Below are 17,403 nucleotides of genomic sequence, written 5' to 3'. Positions count from 1 at the left end.
TTGGGAAGTAAGTAAGAGGTCCTGTGATCTTCCACCAGCAAATTTTTAAACTTGAAACGCCAAAAACACAATTTCAGGTTCTTCAATTATGTTAGGAAACGGGGAGTTCGGAAGCTTTCCCCGGAATTTTTCGAAATAGTCTAAAAACGCAGTCTTAGTGTGATGTTGGGGGGAGGCAAAATTTTCAAAGTGTTATAAACATGATTGTAGGCCATTTTTAGTAACGTTGGGGACATTCAGGTTTTTGAAATCAAAGTTCCAAAAATGCAATTTTAGACGACTTTTTTTTTTATGGTCAAAGAAGGACTTTTCAGAAACTCCCTTCCCGAAATTTTTTGAAATTAAAGCCATAAAAACGAAATTTAAGACGATCTTTAATGATGTTTTTTGAAGGGAGGGGGGGGGGGGTGCTTATGTGACCTGAAAACCTTTATGCCTGTAATTAATTTTTTCTACATTGCATTAAAATGCTGATCTAGCTTCTGAGAATGAAAATAGAAAACAGTGAAAACTTGTAACCTTCATTGTATATTGTTCACATCTTAGTTAGCTTTGTCAGCAACATAAGGCTGAAAACATCATTAAAACTAATACATACAATGCTTAGTAATTCTACCACGGTGCGTTTTTTATATTAACCGAATCATATTAAATTGCTAATATGTTTTTCATGATTTTCTATGTATTTAATGAGTATGTTGGTGTACGGAATGTTTTCCGCAACTGAATAAATGTTTTTGAAAAGTATTTTTATGCTCCAAAAATACAGCTTCCAAATTCTTATAAAGATTTAAAAAAAAAAAAAACTATTTCTATTGTGAAAACTTTCTGAAGACATCAGAAAGCCTTCTGTATTTTTGTTTTCTTGTCAGTCTTGAATGTCGGTATTAGTAATCTGGAAATTTTGTATTTGGATGAAATTTTGCTTTTTAATTTCATCCACATTGATGTTTTTTTCCTGAAATGTAATTTTACACCCACCCCCTTTTAAAAGTAAAATCTACTTAAGTTAAACATTGAATGAACACAAACGATTAGTAACCATGGCGACGAAAATTTGACTTCTTAGTAAATATTAAAACAACGAGCTAGAGTTATTCTTGTCATCATGACAATCTGAAAAATCAGAGCAACATCAGCTTTGTTCAAGTAAGGATAATAAGCATTCGCAATTGCTCAAAAAAAAAAAAAAAAAAAAGAAAAAAAAAAAAAAAACGAAAAAAAAAAAAAAAACTTATTTTTTTCTGGAAGAATAAATATTGTCCTGAATTTTAGTAGTTTTCCAAAAATGATAGCACTGTTGGAGAAATAATATTTAAGCAACGTACTTCAAAAAATATAAAACATGTTTTTAAATTGTAAATACTATTTGTGCAAGCTTGATTCGCTCTGAAAAGTATGGAATAACACAAGTACATGATTGCTTGATTAAAACATTCAAAACCTGCAGTTAATCACAATATCCATATATTTAAGCTATTTCCAAAACAGCTAATTAAAAATAAGTGTTTTAACTTTTTTTTTCATTGTTTCTGGCAATAAATAAAAACTTGGGGTAAAACGCAGGAATTATGACACAAAATGTAAGCTAGGAAATAGTCTTTAATAAAAATAAAATTAACCACGGTTCGCATTGCTGCGCTGGAAAATAAAAATTATCCTATTTTGTTTCTCACGTAATGTTTTAAAAACGGTATAATATCGTACATGTCTTAAAAGAAGGAGTAATATTGCGACCCCATAAGGAACGTTTCACGATTCTATTTGGGATCAAATTATGCATCGTTTTCCTCCTTAGGAATTTTCTAATGAGAAATACAGTAAAATCCTATTACAACGCATACTAATGCAACGAAATACTTGTTTCAACCAAATAAATTTCCCAATCCCGATTCCGAAATTCGATGGATTTTACTGTATATTATGAATTACATGTTCAATGTGTATCTACCTTCTAAAGAAATTTGACGAGTCTGGCTTTTAAAGACACAAATAATTTTCAAAAACGTTTGTTGAGCTGTGGAAAGCACTTTATGTGTGTACCATTTGTAGTAACATAAAACACATGTAAAAACGATGCAAAATACCTAGTATCTGGAATACGATTTAATCTATATATAAAAATATTTTTCTACTGGAAGGGAAAAATGTCAACTTTTCGCATTCAACAGCATTGTAACAATATTCATTATATTGTAAATAAACAATTTGACTCAGAAATATTCCTTTCAAATCTATTTCTTTTCAAACCACAAATTTGAAAAAAAGCAAATGTTGCTAATTTAACAGCTAATAGCACGCATCTACGTGGATTCACTTTCAAAAGCACTTGATTCTTCACGAAAGCCTTAGGAAAAGAGGAAAGAAGAAAGGACGTCCAGCTAAGGTCATTGAGGGGAACTAATGAGAGGGTAATAAATCTTACACCCCATTAGCGTTTACCCCTCAAAAAGGGGAGGTTACTATTCTAAGGCGGGGCAAATGCAAAAAGTGAACGTATTTTGAAATTTTTTTCAATAGTTAGAACATGATATTTGTTTAAAAAATGGTCGCATTATTTCAAACAAGATCTCAAAAAAGAGCTGGAAATATTTTGCGTGTCAGGGCGTTCTTAAAATTTCGATAGCACGAGTTGCAGATGTTTTACAGAGCGAAATGTCCAACAGTACCTCGTTTTCGAAGAAATTCATTTTTTCTCGAATTTTAAAAAATCGGAGAATGGACACATCAAAAAAGTAAAAACTAAAAGAAACAGACATGGTCTTGAAAAATACTCAGAAAAAAAAAACGGATCCGAAAACTTTACAGGAATTTGTAAAACAAGCTCCAACTTTCCCCGTAGGTTAACATTAGATCCGAATCTTTCAGACTCTCAGTGAAGAGCACCCTTAATGTAGTCGTTATCCTGCGACAAAGATGTCAAAATCGGGACCTGTTTACTGCTATTTTCGATAAAGCACAGTAATTAATGATCGTCTAATTTCATTTTCTGAATAGCGAAGCCTATGTTTTATTATTCATAAAATTAAATTTGGTTTTCTCTTAACTTCAGAATCTATACAATCATTTGAACCAGGTCCATTCATGGGGGCCTCGACTGCGATCTAAGAGACCGACATCAGCGACCTGCAAAACTTTTTGCACTTTCATATACAATGGCTCCCAAAAGTGTTCGTATACTTTGAAATTTTGTAGTAAAACCAAAATAACACGAAACTAAATTCGAATATGAAGTTTTTTTTTTTTTTTTTTTTTTCACACCATTCCTATGCTATTCTGAATAAAACCTAGTAGTTTTTTTTTTTTTTTTCAAAATATTGCCAGATTTTACTTTTGAAATTTGTCAAAAAACGAAGAGACAGAAAAAATTCGCCACCAAAATCATCGTAAACTGAAATATTTTCTAATAAATTCATGATTAAAATTATCATATATGTCGTTTTTTTTTTCTGTTTAATTATTTTTGCATTGTGATGACACTGTAAAGTCATTTGGCTTTAATTTTTTTTTAAATTTATTCCCTAATATTCTGCTTATTATTTTAAAACTAGAAAGTCGCCCGTCAAGGTATGACGGTGAAAATTGCTTTTACATTTGAACGAAGCCATTGATGTTTGGTGATATTTTGATGGTTTAAATTGTAACCCTAACTCCAGTGGATTAACCAACTTCAGTAGGTAGCGTTCATTGTTGATCGTTTTTTTGTTTCTTCATTCCCCTGAAATGACACAGTCTTAGCAGTAAAACAGTTAAGTTACCGGATCGAGTTCAGCCATGTCAAAATAAATCATTTCCCTGCATGTTAAACATTACCAAAACATATTATCAAATTATCATGCCGTGGCGCGAGTTTCATTGTTGAAACACGCGGGTTACTCGATCATCGGCTATTATGTATAAGAGGATGGCAGGTATGCGTAAAAAACAACAAACACGATTCGAAATTTGATTTCCCCCCCCCTCACAGTAGCCATAAATTGGTTTGAAATGTTTCTAAATTAGTTAATTTATACCATTCTATAGTGAAGTGCTTGATAAAATGCTTTAAAGACAGGAATCGGATCGAAAACAAGGTAAGAAAAGGTCAACTGGCAAAGTCAACAAAGCGTAATCGGAGATTTACAGTTAAAAATTTTTGAAAAATACACATTTGAGTGCTGAAAAAGTTTGCAGAATTGAATGAAACATTTTACGTTTAATTTTCACCTAAAATTGTTCGCCAAGTTCTCTGAATATCTGTATTGAAGGGACCTCTTCCCGCAGAAATTTTTTTGTTCGCGCGAAAAACAGAAAGCTTAAACTTTCCGTCGTAAAATCAATCACAAATAAGCTCAAAACGTTTTGGAACAACGCAGGGGCGGACTGGCCACGTGTGAGATGTGGAAAATTCCACATGGGCCGTCCTTAACTCGGGCCGTTTTCTGTGCATTCAATGTGTACGTGCCGTTTTCCTCAATTTTATTTTAAAAAAAAAGTTCTTATCAAGGCCTGCCGTTCGGTGTCCCAGACATTTCGCCTCCGCGAAAACTGGCCTCCGAGTTTGATGGGTGGGTACCTCACCATGGGCTGGGTTGGGTGTCAGTCAAACCCACGGGGGGGTCAAATAGGGACAGTTGCGGGATATTTTTCCCTAATTTTTTTCCTTACCCGGCTCTTTTTCCCCTACGCACCAAAACAACCCTAAAAAGGGTTGGCAAAAGAGAAAAGTTGTTTCCAAGCATGAGATCCCCCCCCCTCCCCAATGTAGTATGATCTCAATTTCGTAGGGGTTGACATTACTGTAGCTTTATCAGTATGAGTTTTGTTGGCGAAAAGAAATGAAACGTTAGTACAATTTATTTTGAGTTCATTACGTTGAATACATGCGCATTATTGAATGTCGTCTAAATTTTGAAAAAAGCAAAAAAAAAAAAAAAAAAAGTAGCTTCTGGAAAAAAAAATATTTAATTACCTTTTATTATTAACATTTCTCCAGTTTCAAAAATCATGTTGATAAAACCGTGGCAAAACTTCATTTTAGGGAATAAACATCAAAATACATGAAAAATGCAATTACATTATATTTTAAAATCCGGAAAGAAGTGGGGAGAGGGAATTTGAATGATAGGCCTGTATTTGTATCCGTTATTTATTTATTTATTATTCGGTAAAGGAGTTGGAGCCAGAGTTGCTCTGATTTGTAGCCCCGACTTCATAATAAACGCCATCGCGTCGTCTGAAAAATATTAATGCCAAAAGAGCGATTGCGTGCCTAAACGCGACAACTTCCCAGCCAAAAAAGTCACCTGACCTGGGAAACATTGGACCTCAAGATTATTTCACCGAGACATTTGCTATGGCTCCCTCCATTAGTATTCCTTCTCAATGCTCCCACCTCCCTAGTGATTTGATTTGTTTTATTAATTCAACCTCCCCGATCAGAGGTCTATAAAAGTTCAGTGAGGTGGAAAAGAAAGCGGATTCTGAATAGGGATTATGCAAAACAACAGTAATATATTAACAATAACGACAACTGAAGAAATATGCCTACTGAAATCTGATTAAAAGATAGAAAAAAAAAGCTTCCATCTACAGTTTTACTTTATCAAGATTCTTTCATTTTATTGAATAAATAATTTAAATTTATATCATTTGTTAATGTCTTAGAAATAGATATTAATGTAATGATTTCCATTAAAATTTCCTAACTCGCAGTGTTTGCTGTAAACTGACCAAACTCATTATATATATATATATATATATATATATATATATATATATATATATATATATATATATATATATATATATATATATATACTAGCTGCGTTGCCCGGCTTTGCTCAGTCCACTTTGAAAATAAAAACTGTGTCAAGTGACGTATATTCAACAATCAGGCTTAAATAAATAAATAAATAAAAACATCATGCAAAATTTCCCTCCCAAGCAATGACGATAGATATTAAAATACTTTAAAGAAATTAAATCGAGAAAGATGGATTTAAAAAGCGTAACCATGGAAACACAAAATAAGATAATTTTAAGGAATTAAAATGCGAAAGAAAATGGTTAACAATTTTAAATGGAAATGAGATTTTTTGAACTTAATTTAAAAAGGCTTGTAACCTTTTTTCGAGGTAGAAGCTTAGTTTTCGACCGTAGGACGAGATAGATCTGGAGTAAAAAATGTCGCTTTTTACAATGGTGTCAAAAAGAAAACTCTGGTACAATTCCTTCACTCTTTATTGATAGATTTAATGAAGAAAGTAGTGCCTAAATTTCAGCTAAGCCTAAACAAATTTTAGCTAAGAAAACAAACAACCCCCACCGTAAGTAAGTTAGAGCATTGAAACAAATTGCGTAGAACGCGGGAAGTTCTACTCTTTCCACTGATACATAATATTAATATATGCAAGTAATTTTTCACCCCCATATTCGGGAATTTATGTGAAAATTGGGCCTAAATTGGAATAAAAAAAGAACTATTCATCGATTTTTTTTCGAACTGGTCTGCAAACCTTTTCAGGACTTAAAGGAATAAATTGCGAAATTTTCAGCGAAATCGACCGGGTAGTTCTCCAGTTTTGTGAGTTCAAACGCAAAGACGCTTTTTGGAGACTTCATTTTATATTATAGAGATAAAATTGAACTCTTGAAATATAAAAATAGAAATAAAAAAAACTGAAACTGCATCTTATGTCTCAGTAAGGACGTGTTAAGGCGCCATTCCATGAAGAAATGGACAATTTGTCCCGCACATGTCATGTCATATGTTTTACATCAAATAGTAATTTCAAAGGGTAATGAACACAATTCTGTTGAAATTGTTGACAAAAAACTTTGTTCATTACCTTTGAATTTTAATAGTTTTTAACAAACTACATGAGCTGTCACGAGATGGATAAAATGACGGCTCTTTCCTTGATAAAGCGTCTGCATTACCGTGAGACAACCCTTTTCGGTGCTTGATCTCCATGTCACTTTTCAATTTTAATGTTATTATTCAGTGTCAAATTGATAAATGCAATGTTTAAATTCGTTCAATAGCATACATTCAAATTTCGGATAAAATTTTTCCGGATAAAATGATAAGATTTAGCACTAATTTGAAATTACCAAAGTTATTATTAGATTTTTCAGTTTGACGAAATTAGGGCTTGGTATGAAGACATTTTTACTGGTTCTTGAAGAGTAATATTATTTTTGTCATTTTTAGTTTATTACTCTTGAGTAGCTTTTTTTCAAATATTATTTCGTTTTCATTAATTTCGTTTAATTTATGTCATTAAAAAGGTTTAAGTCGGACCATTTCTGTGTTGTGCTTTCTTTCGTTACTCGATTATTATTTATTTTCAGCAAGCATGTAAACTCGTACAACAGAAGTATAAATAGTTATATTTTTGGTTTAAGCGGTTGAGTTTCACTTTGTTGAACATCTACGTAGGTTAAACTCTAGTTGAATATATTTACTTACGAAAAAGAATGCGCACATCTTATTGCTTTTCCCAATACATTTCTTCGTTTTCACTTTAAATCTTGGAAGCTGATAAGTAAATTGTTCTTACTTGAAAACGTTGTGAGTCAGTGGAATATTATTATTAAAGGCAAGTTAATATGTAGCATAGGCCACACATATACCATAAAGCACAAGCGCTGCCAGAACTTGCCTTCTGTGGAGAGGGGAGGGGAGTTTGGTCATAACCATCTTTACATGAATATAAACTACTGTATTAAAATTATTGGCAATCTAAATCTGCGTTAAAACCAAGGGCCCGGGGAGGAGACCGCAATCCCCCCACCCCAAGTGTATATCCCATGATTTTCAATTTAGTTCTTAGAACCTAAAAAATAAATTTCATTCACTAGATAACATTTTGAGAGATACCTTTGAAAATCAGTTTTCTCACTGAGACAAATGCCGACTTTTTCCGGCGAAACTCTTTTTTTTTTTTTTTGTAGATTAATTCGGGCTTATCCGATATTTCCGATCAGTTCTCACTGTCTCATGATCTGTGATGTATTCATTCTGAACGGATATATTACGTTTGGTTTACATGAAATTTTTCATCAGTTTGAATACGTACAATACAATTTTAAGAAAAGACTTTAAAAAATAAAGTTTTTTCTAAAGGGTAAATATTACCGCTCATGGCCATATGAAGTAGTGAGAAGCAAGGGATGCAAGAGGAAAAATTGAAATTTTGGAGATAACCCGTACAATTGGTAGGTGGACCCCTCCTCTGTCTTGGGGCAAGAGATAGTACCAGCAGCCCTGGTAGGTGCCGCTGTACAGCATGATTTAGAAAAAAATCAATGAAAGCCTACCTAGGATGTAATCTTTATACGAATTTTACTCAAAACTTGAAAATGTCTACTTACACCCCTTTGCTTCTCACTACCTCAAATGTATTACGTTTTGTTTTAAATAAGATTTTTATTCATTTTTACATAAACGAAATACTCTTAAATGCGGATTTTCAAAGAAGCCACACAGTTTTCACAGTGGTTTTTTTTATTGCGTAGAGCAATTTAAGCTTGCAAATATTTTTGAGAAAGTTAGATCCTTGAAATATCATCTGTATATTATGGGCGTTTGCTGTATGCTTAGTTTAAATCAATCTGCCCACTAGTTTGCTTGAAATGAAAAGTTAAATAAGGATTTATGGAAGAAAAAAAAAATCTTGGTATTTCAGCGGGGGGAGAGAGGTGAGGGCTGCTGGAGGAACCTTTTTTTTTTTGAAAATCCCACTAGAAACTTTTTAGGTTTGGAAAACTACAGCCAAACTTTTTTGGATGGGGCCGGCATGAATTTTTTTTTTCCACATCAAAAGTTTAGGGCCAGTCCGCCCCTGGAACAACGTCTTACTTAGATGAAAATAAATTCAACATTTTGGGATAAATTGTTGTATAATTGAAAAAAAAGAAGAAAAGATGAGGAATTTAATCTTAAGAACTCAGTTTGGATCAGCTAATCAGGACGGTGAAGGTGTTTCTTGTGTGAGGGTGCATATCAAAATCAGTACAGGACTTGGAAGTTTGGATTTTTTTGATGAAATAATGAATCATGCTGTTCATTTAAATATTTTTAAAAACAATTTTAAACTATTAGCCTGAAATTCGGTAATCGGAAACAATTTTTTTTTTTTAAATCAAGATAACGATAAGAAATACACGTTTTCATTGATGCCTCAAAAATTGTCCTTAAGCCTAGAAATAATCTCCTCAATCGCCAGATTTAAACTTAATAGAACATATTTGGAGATATCTGGTGGCTAGATTACGAAAATATACCATTAAAACGAAAAGGGAACTAGAAACAGTAAGACTCGAAGTGCGACTGAACACTTACTCAGAAATTGCACAAAAAGAAAAAAAAAAGAAAAGAAAAAAAAACAATAAAATTTATTTCCAAAAGCTGTTGTTGATACTGCATGATATTCTATTAAATAATAACTTTGTAAAAAGTTAGATTATTTACTAATTTTTGACATTTTTTCAAAGTGTACGAAGACTTTTGTGAGATCAAGTTTCTAGCACTTTTTGATTATTGATTTCTTAAAAATTAAGTTTAATTATATTATTAAAAATTTTTATGTAGTTTTGCTGATAATAGATCATAGATCTTGTAATTAAATATCCATTGAAAAATATTAGTTTTAACGAATACTTTCATTCATTGAAAATCGTAAGTGTACGAACGCCGCTTTTGGGAGGCACTGTATAATTTTGTGTTTTTATCATACACATTTAAGGACATTGGCGTAGCCATGGGGGAATAGGGGGCTCATAACCCCACCCATGACGTAACAAAATTATATGCATGCAAACACATGCAAAAGCCTAAAATTGCGCTTTTCAACCTTTAATTTCGAAAAGTCTCCCCCTCCCAGATTTTTTTTTTTTTTTTTGCTACGTATGAATAAGGATGGATCAAATCTATTTTTTGTTAGTTTCTTTATTTTTTGTTACAAAGAAACAAATTACGACAACGTATCTTCTCTTCAGACCAAGAACATGGGATACGTCAGTCCACTTTTAGAAATTTACAAAAAACGGAAACTTTTACAAGAATTAGAAAATAAAAAATCTACTAATAGCAACAGTAAAGTTGATGAAGACCCAAGATTTTCTGATTCTTTAGAAAATGTAGATGATTCTTGTATAAATAGTGAAAAAGTTGGTTAATTGAATATTTTAATGTATTATATTGATCTTTAAATTTATTTTTTCTAATGCTAAACGCAAAAGAACATATAGCAATCATTTGAAAATTCTTTTGAACTTGGAATTTAGCACCAAACTATAGACAGTTTGTTTTCGTGAAATAAATAAATAAATAAATCATGTGGATATGTAAGAATAATATAGAACAAAATGCGTAGATTACAACACTTAATTTTAATCGAGAAAACATGCCAGATAAATATAAATTCATATGTATTATTTTAAACAATGCAATTTTGAAGGTTAAAAGAGAGAGAGAAAGCCAGTCATAAAACAATAACGTATTTAAAAGAAAAAACAAACAAACATAAATTGGAATGTGCAGTTCCGAAACATCGAAGAATGAAAGATTAAGCCTTTTTTTTTTTTTAATAAAGAAATTTTAAATTATTCGTATTCTAATTCTCGGTGTAAAGATGGGCAATATTGTTCTAAATAATGTGTTACATTACTGTAAAAATATTTGTATTAATAATAACATCTTTAAAATGTGTAAGCAAAAATTAATTGAAAGAAATAACCTGATCAGCAAAGTATTTTCCCTCTCATGTCTGTAAATTTCTTTAGCAGAGACAAAAATTGAACGTTGTCAAAAACTGATGCCTTTTTTTTTATATCAGCACGAAAACTAGTTGCCACATTTTTTTTTTCGTTCAAAACTAAGAATCGTTCAATGAAACTTTTTTTTCATTATTTTTTTCGCAGCTCCAATAAACTATAGGAGGCGCTGCAGCCACTGTCTAATGGCGGATGAAAAAGATAAAACAAACAAATGCCGTAACTTATAACTTGCTTTGACGCTTGGTGAATGGTAGTAATTTTTCATCGTGTTTGTGGGAAGTTTTCATTTCTATTCTTCTGAAATTACATTACACCATAAACTGCCTGGAGCCTGTAATTTACCCCAAAGAAAACACGTGCAAAGGAATGTTTTATCTTTTTCTTTAGTATTGTTTATCACCGCAAGGTAGCGTAATCGAGCTCTGGAGTTGCGATTAGCGAAGAGGGATATATGTTATTTTATGACCCTTCCCTTTTTTTCTTTCTTTTTAGGACACTTTAATTATTAATTGCTTTAAACAATTAGAAAAAAAAATTCCTTTTTTTTGAGAATATCATATTTTTTTAGTAAAAAAAACGTACAAAAAGTTCATCCATTTTGTGTAAAATTATCGTCTGAGGAAATTCGCAACTCCAGAGCTCGAATTCGCAACTCCAGAGCTCGAATTCGCAACTCCAACGAACTATAGGGGGCACTGAAGTCACTGTCTAATGGCGGACTTAAAAACTAAAACAAACGCACATGGTAACGAAGAAAATGCTGAAAGTGTTGTGATTTTTGTTCGTACGTATGATTTTTTCGCTTTATTCTTTTTAAATTAATTTTCAAAGTCTTGTGGATATTCTGGCCCACGTAGAAAGAAATGAGAATTCAAGAAGCATTTCTAAACGTCAAAGATTAATGCAAACTACGTAGTTCTTAGTTCTAAGCAGCTATTTCCACGATGTTGAATTCGATATTTATCAATTCTTGATAAAACTAAATAATAATTGTGACCTGACAAGAATAACAATTAATGCTAGAAAATTCAATATGACATTACAAATTGTTATCGAAAGAAGATGATACTTTTTTGCCTTGCTTGGCTAGCGCTTATTGTTTTCCATTTGTAGCTGAGTTATTTCTCTCGAATTCCCGAATCGGTTAATTTAAAAATTTTCTGTTTCGATTTTTCTAATTTCTGAGTTACGATTTAATTGTGTCATGTTATGCAAATCATCAACAAAATTCTCACGGATATATGGTCGTAGTTTTCTTTTCAGTTGATTGACCATTATTTCTTTTCACTTATCGAATTCTGTAATCTTACTACCATTTTATTCCACTCATGATAAAAATTAAAAATGGTTTAACTAAAAACGCGAAATCTCGCCAAGGCTACTTTGCTCGCACTATACTAAAACTATAACCCTAAACAAATTTGGCGAAACCTTACAGCTGAGAATAAAAGGAATAAAGTAAATTATTTCTCGGTTATTCATTTTGTTCTACGATAATATATTCAAGAAAATATTTTGCATACTGTCCATTCCAGCTAAATGCTGCTGTAAAATATGGTAAGTTTAATTAATTCAAGATTAAAAAAAACCCCACATTCTTACAAATTCATACAAAACAATAATTTTTTTTTACCTTGTATAACGTTATCCAAGCTTGTTAATCCAGAATTTTCGCTTTCACCAATTATTAAGGAAATAATGAAAACTAACATTATTTTGAGAAGCTCGAGAATACTACTAAGGGACGAATTAATTTCTGTAGCTGAAAGCAAACTAAGACACATCGATTTGGTTAATAAATACTCAGAACAAACTGCCCGTGTTTACGTCAACAGACACACGTGGAACGCAACGTGGCAATGTTTTAGTTTCATTTGCAGTTTTGTAAATCACTGCAAGGTAGCGTATTCGAGCGCTGGAGTTCCGAATACGCTACCTTACGGTGGTTAATAATACTAAAGAAAAAGGTAAAACGTTCCATTCCACGTGCTTTTTTATGGGTAAATTACAGGCTTTAGACAGTTTATGATGTAATGTAATTTCAGAAGAATAGAAAGGAAAGCTTCCCATAAACACGATGAAAAATTACTGTCATTCACTAGGCGTCAAAGCAAGTTATAAGTTACGGCATTTGTTTATTTCACCTTGTTCGTCCGCCATTAGACTGACTCATAGGCGGATTTAGGCCGAAATATTTGGGGGTGCAACAATAACAGGGATCTGAGGAGGGGGGAGGGGTCCCGGAATAGCAAGGCAGTGGCGAAATCAGAAAATAATTTTAGGGCGGAACACACTTTTAAGTCTAAAAAACGCAATGTAAACCATATTTAGTAAGATTAGGGGGTGGGCAATTCTTAACATTTCAAACTGCAGAAAAAGTCTTAAACGAAAGTCGATATTTGAAGCAGTGGGTGAATCTAGCTACTGGTTTGGAATGGGATTCACGCCTCAGAAAAAATTTGAAATAGTAGTTTTGAAAACGCAGTTTTACAGATCTTGGTGATATTTTAGAGGCAAGAAAGGTACGTGTGGCTCCAAGGCTATTTTTAGAAATTTTAGTCTTATAAATGTGATTATAGTCCATTTTTATAGTTTGGGTTATGAATGAGACTCATAGACTGTCTCCAATCAATTTTTTGAAAAGCAGGAAAAGCAGATAGAAATACGTAATTAAAGTTCCAAAAATACTACGGAGGACAATTTTTGATGCTGTTACCGGACGGTGTGTTCTGGAGCTCTCCCCTGGAAAATTTTCGAAATTGAAGTCCTAAAAATGAAGTTCTTCTGCAATAATCCATGGTATTAAAAAAAAAAGTTCTCCCACTTAAATTTTTCGAAATAGTAGTTTACAAAACCAAAATATTAACACTCTTTGATGATAATAGAGAGGGGGGGGGGGGGGGTCAGAGGCCCTTGTTCGAATATTTTCCAAAACTAGAGTCTTAAACACATGAGTGTAAGACCATATTTGGTAACGTTAGGGACACTGCAGTTTTTCAAAACTGAAGCTCCAAAAACGCAATTTTAAACGATTTTCGATGTATTTAGGTGATTAGAAGATCTTCCTTGGAAATTTTGCGAAAGTGAAGCCCAAGAAACGAAAAATTTGAAGTACTCTGTAATAACTTTAAGTGGAGAAAATGGCTTTGGAGAAGAAACATTTTGAGGACTAATAGAAAAAATGAAAACGAAATGGAAAAAAATCAAAAAAAAAAAAGGGGGAGGGGGGCGATATGAAAGAAAGAGGATTGTGCGAGAAGGCACACAATTCGCTGCCAATAATCTGAAGCTGTTGAAAAATTTATGTGTCAATATTTCTTTTTGGAGAGAAATTAAGATTTTTTTCCCAACATTCTTTTTTTTTTCGTAAAATAACTGCGTTTCCCAAAATGAGATCTTTTCTTCTCTTCAATAATAAAGAATATTTTTCAAAAACATCTACTCAGCATTTTATGGGGAGGGTCACCAGTCTTGTGCCCCTTCCCCCCTGGATGCACAACTGCAGCAAAATGTCCGGAAGTCCTCCTTCAAAAATTATTTACTTTAAAATTGTTGGTTTTCGGTTGATTTCGGTGTAGATTTTATTGATCAAGTTTCTTGCAATAGCCATGTTTTTTTTTTTTTTTTTGGACTTTATTAGCCATTGATGTTTTAAAATAGAAGAATTTGTATTGATATGCGAATAAATACCCAATTACAGAACATGCAATTATTCTATACAATAACACAGCACTGAACAATTAATTGTTTGAGAAATTTCTTTATTTGCATGAAATTATTTATTAGTTTTTTTTTTCGAAATGGATAAAATTACTTTAATTCTTAATATGAGCACAGTTATGTTTTTCTTGCACTAGTGACGTGCGGTGATAGACTGGATTCAAGTAAGTTTACTAGTATAGCAGCTATGAATTTTTTTCCCCCAACTGCGTTTCTGAGTGCAATACACTTAACTAATTTTTTTTCAAAACCCAACCAAAAATTTTGGGGGTGCGGCGCACCCCCTGGCACCTTCGTAAATCCGCCTATAGACTAGCTGACTAGCTGCAGCACCCCCTATAGTTTATTGGAGTTGCGAATTGAAAATTTATTTCATGGCTGCTCTACATTTAAAAAAACTTCGAAATATTTTCAAAACAAAATCGGGGGGGGGGGGAGGGAAACAATGAAATAATGATAATAATTTCCAAAAAAAAAAAATCGTAATTGAAAAGAAAAGAAAAGAGGGAGGGTCTGTTGTTTGGGGGGTCAATTGTCACCTTGGCTTTGAAAAATTAACTTTATTTATTTTTTCGTGCGAGTGGTTTTAGTTCTTTTTCAATAAAATTTCAACGAGTGTACTGTACAGCCTTTGCCTCCCCCGCCCCCATTGGAAAAATTTAGAAATGACGGACTTGATAGAACTGCTTGAAAAATATGAGTCTACCTCCCTTATTTTTTGATTTTCCATCTTCATGTTATTCGTTCTTTAACCTAATCTTAATTCAAATTAAATTAATGGGAGGTAGAATACGGGCATGGGTATCGGAAGGGGGGGGGGTAGTGAATTAGGAGCTGTTCGCTGTACTCGGAACTCACTTGTATAATGGTTTCCGTGTTCCAGGTCCGTTGCTAGGTTAAAAAACTGGGGGGAGGGGGGTTACGTATCGTATTTGGCGGCCCCTTAATTGTTCCAATATGCAGAGAGAGAGAGAGAAGAATTAGCTTCTTATTTAGCAGGGTTAGTCATATTACTTGACCTTAATCCGAAGGATAATATTCAGTCAGAAATAGAGGTGTCGGAGGGCTTCCTTCTGGTATTTGATCGAAATCGAAATTGAAGATATGAAAACGCAGTTTTAGGAGGAAGGGGAGAGGAGATCCAATAGCGTCACCCGATAATCCCCCCCCCCTCCAAAAAAAATCTTAAATTTCCAAAACACTATCGTACGTTATATTTGATTACGTATTGAGAGGGGGTCTGGGGGCTCTCCCCCGGGAAATTTTCAAGATTGTTATTTGAAAGACACGGTTTTAGACGATCTATGGTGATGTTAAGAGAGGAAGAGACTAGGGGTCATTCTCCGATAAATTTTCAGTCTCAAGCAAGCAATTGTGAATTATTTCTGATTGTGACAGGTAAAGGGCGGGTCCGGGAAAAATGTGAAAATTGTAGTTCGAAAAATGCAATTTTAGATGATCTATGGTGATTGATATAAAGGAAAAAGGAGATGCGGGGGTCATCCCCCCCCCCGAAATTTTTTTAAATTGAAGTCTTAAAATGCGGTTGAAGGCCTTTTTTTTTGTTAAAATTGAGTGCAACGCCAGTTTATTGAAATTAAAGTTTCGAAAACGCAATTTAAGCCAACCTTCAATGAAAAAAAGAGGGGGGGGGGGGCAGGGAGTTTTGAAGGGGCTCGCGTACAGAAATATTTAAGACAACCTTTAATGAAAGAGAGGGGGGGGGGGAGAGATTTGAAGGGGCTCGCGCACAGAAATGTTTCGTAATTGAAGCACTAAAAGCAGGGTTGCCAGACGCCCCGGATTTCAAGGGACAGTCCCGTATCTTGAAAAATTGTCCCGCGTCCCAGGGAACTTCCATACGGGACGGCTCAAGTCCCGTATTCTAGCTGAGAACAATATTTTACAGAACGAAACATTATTTTATAAGAAAAAAATAAAGTAAAACAAAAAATGAAATAATGAGCAATAAGAAAATTATGTGGCAACAAATGCAAATATATTTGTCGTTTTGTTTCGTTTGTATGTTTTTGTTTAGTAGTGGCGTAGCGTAGGGGGGGGCAAAGGGGGCACTCGCCCCGGGCGGGCACTTTGCTAGGGGCGGCAAATTCCGTAACACTACATTAACATCGAACAGACTTTTTTTTGTCATTATTAAGACGGCGCTTTGCTAGGGATGTATCACTAAATCAACATCAAAATGTTTATTTTTAAGTTCTAACTTGTCTCAGGAAATTTTTCTCGTTGACGCACTGCACGAAATACTGGATACTGACATGCATGAGGACCATTATCACTGGCGCTGACATAAAAAGACGAGAAGAGAGAGGACAATCTCGTTGGAGAAGATTAGACATCACAAAGATCAACAAGAAAGCGAGGGCGGAGTGGGTCCCCCAAGAGGGCTCCAACCTTAACTACCAAAGGGCACGAAAGAACTGAGATTCAAGAGCGCAAAGGTTTTAAAGGTGTAAAAATAAACGAAAGCGCACAGGATTGAGGGGGGTGAAAAAACGAATTCGCACAGGTTTGAGGGAGCTAAAAAAAGATTTAAAAAAAAAAAAAAAAACAAAGGCAATCAGAGGACGTTTGAGGGTGCATCGGCCAACGGGCCAGTCCGCCCCTGCAAGCAGTCACTGCCTTGACTAACGTGATTGCGCCTCCACGTGTTTCCCTTGACGGGACTAAAAAACCTTATGCGCCCTCGGTTTTTTTTGCGCTTTTGTTCCTGATGTTTTTTTTTTTGCACCCTCAGGGCCGGATTAGCCATAGAGTAGAAGTAGCAAATGCTACGGGCCCCGCGCTTCTGGGGGGCCCCCGCGCCATGAGAAAAAAAATCCAGAAAAAAAAAAACTACTTTCTTCCGCATTTTAATCAGTTTAAATTTATCTCCATCTTTCTCTTTTTATTTAGATCTAG

The sequence above is a fragment of the Uloborus diversus genome, chromosome 5, assembly GCF_026930045.1.
Source record: "Uloborus diversus isolate 005 chromosome 5, Udiv.v.3.1, whole genome shotgun sequence".
In the NCBI taxonomy this organism is placed as follows: domain Eukaryota; kingdom Metazoa; phylum Arthropoda; class Arachnida; order Araneae; family Uloboridae; genus Uloborus; species Uloborus diversus.
Note: the sequence above shows the minus strand (reverse complement) of the source record.